The following is a 6,376-nucleotide window of genomic DNA, read 5'->3' on the forward strand; positions in this document are numbered from 1 at the left end:
GATGTCATACGTCATGATTTACAGTCTTTCATGTTGGACTTCTGCCAAAACTCTCTCTTACGGGGTGCGCTATCAAGAGAAATGTGGTGCATGTCTGCAATTATTTGTTCAACGTGATGGGCTGGAGGTTTATTGCATGCAAAGGAATGTTGACCGTCCTCCTCTTGGAAACACTGAGACATATATATAATCACATCACGCGCTGCTGGTTGTGCCAGCCCACTGGAGATATATAAACATTGGAGCTGGTATATGATCCTTCCCTAATTTTATTTTCAGATAGGACATGGAATGACTATAGATAAGAACATGTTGTCTAATGAATGGCAATGTTGTTGATGGAATGAAGCAATACAAACAATAACAATAACAAGGCATTCACAACAAATAGAAATCAGGAAAGGTGAAAAGAAAAGATTGGAGGGAGGTGGAGTTTCATCTACATTTTTAATGCAATGTTTCGTCTGAGACTCCTATGGCAATGGCTTCACTCATTGTTGATGTCAGAACTTCGACTGAGTATGCGGGTTGCCTGCCATAACATTTAGCTTGGGGGCTAGAATGGACAGGCCAATGGAATGGGGTTGAGTCAGGAGGAATTCTGATACGGATGATATGGCGTGGCTCTGGAGGAGGTCAGGCCTCGTGTCAAATGCAAAGGCACAGGATTTCATGGAGGCACTATTACCAAAAATAATAGGAAGCTAAATGTGTTCGACATGTAGCAGAGTTGGCAGGGGATAGTGTTTTTTTTAAGCGCTTTTTCAGACTAATGCTGTTAACTGGTCTCTAGCCAAAGGGGATCTGGAGGCTTTTTTTTTTTTTTTCTGTTAGAGCTGCTTCATGTTTTTATAGCACCAGCATTTCTCTTTATCTAGGCTCCTTCACCCTCTTTCTCAAGTATTTTCAAACCATTTGTCGTGACTTTTATTACTCAAAAGTACACAGACACAGTTAATGGCTGGCATTTGCCGGGTAACATAAACAAAGAGGGCCACCCACTCGCAAACAAACAAACACCCACAGACAAACAAACATACACCTTAAATTTGCACTACAGCTTCTATAATGGTAGTGGTTGTCCTTTTCAACTGGGATCCCACCAGCTCGTTGATATCTTCTTAACAGTCTGCAGCATGATGGGATGAAGAGGATTGGGGGGAGAGTTAAAGTAATGATACAAGTTAAAACACTTTGGCATCGGTATAAAACGTTTACTGGTGATGTACTTTGCACCTAAGGTCCTATTTTACCATTTTGTGTAATATTACATTTTCCCGCGGCTTAACTCAATTTATGTAGCTGCTACAACGTCACACGGAGACAGTGCTGCAGCTGTAGTAGTTACAATGGAGTTTAATAGGAGAGTAGGTTATGACTTCAAATCGCTGTAGCACCAATCACATTTATTTCACATGGGGCTCTGTCTCAGAATCACTGTATGTTTTATTTTGTAACGGGTTTGGGCATGGCCATGATGTCCGGGCAGCTGCTGAGGCATGGCCTTATTTAAAGTGGAAACGCCTGGTAGTCACTGTAAACCCAGTCAATTTGGTCTGTTCTGACAGCAGGGAGCCAAGATATGGCGATTCATTGAAAATCTATTTTTTTCTTTGAGCTTAAACTTGCTAGCCTCAGTATTGGCTACAACTTTATTTTACTTTCAATTTGGGACGGATTCTTTCCCCAAAAGCTCTAGTTTGTATTCAAAAATATTATTAAAGCCTGTTAAACATTTTTATAAACGTCTGATTTATTTATTCATAGGTTTAAAGAATATTGGTTCCTCCGAGAAATTCCGGTTAACGTGAAATGTTGTAGCAGATAGCGGAAAAATGACAGCCAGTGAAAAATAGAAAAATAAAGAAATAAAGAATATTTCACAAAACAGAAAAAAAAGTCTTTGGACTTGGTTGTAAATCAACAATAAACATTTTACAAAAAGTGTTTAAGGCCATATTAAGTTCACAATTTGACACGTATACTGTACTCAATAAATGCCAGGGCTATTTCCATAGAACACATATTTTCATAGCATTTTAGCTGGGCCTGTTCCACATCATCATCATCATCACCATGCATCCAATTCGGGAATGTTGTGATTATTGTTGGTCACAGTTTTGTCTGGTGTTGGTCTTGTTTTGACTGGTTTTAGAGCCAGCACACTGTGTGGCAGATGGGAGGAATTAACATATGTTTGACAGCTGCAATAACACAACCAAATACTGCATTGGCTTTAGATGTGTTTACACATTTCATGTTATGTTCTAACTACTGCTGCCTATAATTTTCACTCACTTCCAACCTTTATTTACACTGACGTGCCTTGCAAACGGAGCTTCAGCACATACAATAAAGGTTCTTGTTATGTGCACGTCCAAGGTCAAGCACTGGATTTCCCACTGATACAGCTTATCGGAAGGAGATGGGGGAGGTTAACTGAAAGGCGAAAACGTTGAACAAGGTAAATTATGTTTCCACTGTAGCCACCGTGGGGTAGTCAGCGCAGGAAACAAAACTGTGCTTGTAGCCGCAGGGGGGCCCTATAACGCACGGACTCTGTTAGGCCCCTCGGGCTCAAAGTGATGACTTACTGACTGGGCTCCTCTACGATGCGTTGCAGCCACCCACCTCACAGTTTCAAGGAATTTACAAGCTTGGCCGTCTAGTCTGTCAGTACTCCCGTCCAGCACACTGCAGCATTGTCCCCGCACAGACATTAGGGAAAATGTTCTGCTTCAGGCAAGGGAGTGTGTGCATGTGTGTGCGTCTGTTTGTGTGTGTATGTGTGCGCGTGTGTTTTTGTGCGTATGTGTACATGGGTGTGTACTTGCTCTTAGACATGCGTGTGAGTGTAGTGGTGTATGAGTACATATGCAAGTGAATGGGAAGCGGTTATAGCACAGGCAAGAGTTCCCGTGGTTTCACTCTCTGTAATTTCCCTTCCCTGTTTGGGGTAATTACTTCCACATGGGCCCAGCCCAATCGAGATAGACAGGGCGGGAGGCCTCATAATGGCTCAATATTGGAGTTTAACAAACACATGGATGAACTTTTACTAGTGGATTGGTCATTCTTCTATCAAGAGTCATCGTAGTGCATAGCAATTAATCCAAAAGTGCACCAACCGGGACCTTTGGTCTTAAAAAAAACGCTTTAGTCGTTTATGAGAGGCCCCTTTTGGATGATCTTTTGTTGAAGACATGAGGGCACAGTGTTGACAAAATGTCCAACATAAAGCAGTTGATATTCACAACAGGAGAAATCTGGAGTCTAATATTACATGAATACTAATGTCACTTGTTGATCTTTATATTTTCAATTTGAAGAACCATAGTTAAGAAAGATGCTTCAATGCTGTGCATGTGCACAAAATCAACAAAGCTAATTCATTTTGTTGAAATATACTATCCTTCATTTTCTTGATGGAACTCAAATTAATCTTATTTATGCTGCAAGAAAGAGTGACATTTATCTGTGTCCATTTGTTCAACCTGGTCTAAATCGTATAGTGGTGTAATGGAGAGGGAATGAATATAGAAAAAATAATATGAAATGCATGTTACAAATGTAACCTCTAGGTGGTGCCATTGATATCAAACTTAATTTCACTAACACTGGAAAAAAAGCGAATTTACGGAAGAGGATTAGGGCCACATGAAATTTCAGACTTCTGAGATTAAAGTCAGAATACTGAGAATAAAGTCAGAATTCCGAGAATAAAGTCAGATATCTGAGAATAAAGAATTCTGAATTTCAGGTTTGTAGTGGTTGATCTTAGCGTTTTTGCTCTATTCACTTTTAATATTAAACACATGTAGCTGCTCAAAATGAGATGACGGTAAGCCCGTTTGAATATTATATATAGACTTTAAACCAAATAAGTACAAATCTAGGCACAGTCTGTACCTGTATAATAGCTGTACTTGCATTTACAACTTTTGAGTGGTGCATTTCAGAGATATTTTTAACATTAGACCAGACTTGGCAGTTGCTGATGGTGCTCATGGTCTCTTTGGCCCATTTGTATATCAATTGGTTCATATCTGTCTGTTGTAGCTGTCTCAGTATGGGCTGATAGGAAGTAAATTGATCTGTGCCTGAAATTATCTAATACATTTGAAGACACCGTAGAGAATTGCCTTTCTTCACAACAATAAAAGGAGCGTAACTCGCACACCATGTAGCCCATGCAACAATTATTTTTTTCAATTACATAAAAGTGTAAAAAGCTACCCAAAGTGCATTCAAAACGTTTTCAGTCCCAATCAGACCATGTTCAGTGCAAAGGTAAAATACTTCCTTATATAGACTACGCCAAGTTGGTGGCAGACATGTCAATCAAAAGCTCAGGTAGGTTGACGTGTTGACATTTGAAAAGGCACCGCTCACCTATTTTCACTTTTCTTGACAACATACATGGCCGAGCTGACGCCTGAACTGTATCAGGCCTGTAGCAAGTGTGACAAAGCAGGAAGTGAAGGGGATTGGGGCCCACTTCCTTAATACACAGCATGGTTTTTATCTAGCCGATAAACATTTAACCTTAACCTTAACCTTGGTGACAAGGGGCAGACGTAAAATGATTTTTCTAATCGCCGTCTCCCCTACCCACCCATCTATTGTACATCCTCAGTGTCCCCGTCGACTTTAATTACAACTTTAGGTTGTGTGGTGGCAATGGTTTAATAGTTTCAATGAGCCCTCAATTATCCCGTTTTTCTTAATTAAATGCATTTGGATAGCAAAACATGTTGCTATTGTTCACGGCATGCCGTCGAACTAGATCTTCTGTCTGTGTTGCTTTGCACTGTGTCAGTGACAGTGTATTGTTGTGCGTAATGATTTAGCATAACTTCCATTTACTCATGGAACTATTAGCCGAACAAGCTTAATGGCCTTGATTAACCCATTCCTGGAGGATTTGATCATCAAGTAATGAATAACCAGCAACTAACCAACTATGGCCAATTACTCCTAATACAGTCAAATTGAAAAACACATAACACAATTCATTTTTATTATGATTATTAAATGTGTGAGTAGGTTTGTGTTTGCACACTTTGTATTTAGAAAAATGCCGTTATCTTGTGAATGTTTAGCATAACTCTGTTACGTCGGGATACTGGCCCAGTACTGTCTCTCTCAAAATCTCATTTGTGATGATGATGGAATTCAAAGTGAAAAGTGGAATTGAGAAGAAGTCTTGATAGCAATCACAAATAGGCCTGCCTCTACATGTCCAAATATGAACCACCATCCAATAGATGACACAGTCTTCAAATAAAAAAATATTCTATTGTCATGAACTGTAAAGATCTAAACGGTCAAGTAGTAGTAGTAGTAGTGGTGGTAGAAGCTTGCATGAATAATAGTATAGCCTACCTAAAGAATCACTTAGGGATTGTTAAGTCATCAAACATTGTTTGTCAGCAGCATGTGAAGCCTTGCAGTAAACTTGTTTAAAGTAGGAATTTCTCTTATCTTCCACTGAACTAAAAGAGGGTTCTCTCCACTTTGTTTTGTCTGTGACCGGTGATGCATTATAGAGATCGCCGGCTGGCATGAGGAAGCAGAGGACGGACAGGCAAGGAATGTGTGCAGGCAAGGGGCTGAATAACTTAATTAACGCTGTTTGGAATGGTTGTTTAACCGTACTCTGATGCACCGATATGCAACAACCATTAGAGCTCATGATGGTGTTCATTTCTCGCCCCAATACGACCTTTGTATTGTTGTATACGTTTCTCACACTTTTCACAGGGAATACCCATTATACTGTAGTGAGCAGTCACAGGACTACTGATTACACCCCATTTGCTAAACGTTCTATGTAAGAAAGTTGATTGGCCTAGTCAGGGCCGACGGACTGCGGGGACAAGGGGGACAGTTGTGGGGGGGCCCAAGGCAGAGGGGGGGCCCATGAAAAAAAATAAAATAAAAATACTTATCGGCCACGTCCCACCCCCCCCCCCCCCCCCCCGTCAACAACTTAGCGCAGGGGGGTCCATCGGTACCTATATATAGTATAGGGGCCCAGGATTTGGTGCAACGGCCCTGGGCCTAGTACCTCCATCACCATGGACACAGCTTAAGCCATGTGTGGGGCGTAACTGCTTTCTCTCTCTTGAGGTGAATTAATGGGCTTGTTGGCCTACCAAAAGCTCATACTATTCTGTGCCACGAGGATGTTGAAGCTGTTACAAAGTTCAGTTTCGAAAGTGTGACAGGCAGACAGAGATATGTGCCACAACACATTCGACAAACGCTACGACATTACGACCTTTGGCTGCCCAAAGAGTAGATAAGCCTCTTGTCCCGCACTGTATTGTTGGGTATTTATGCTTGTGTGTGTGAGTGCGTAATTGCATGGGTG

Source organism: Gadus morhua, chromosome 2 (assembly GCF_902167405.1).
Source record: "Gadus morhua chromosome 2, gadMor3.0, whole genome shotgun sequence".
NCBI lineage: Eukaryota > Metazoa > Chordata > Actinopteri > Gadiformes > Gadidae > Gadus > Gadus morhua.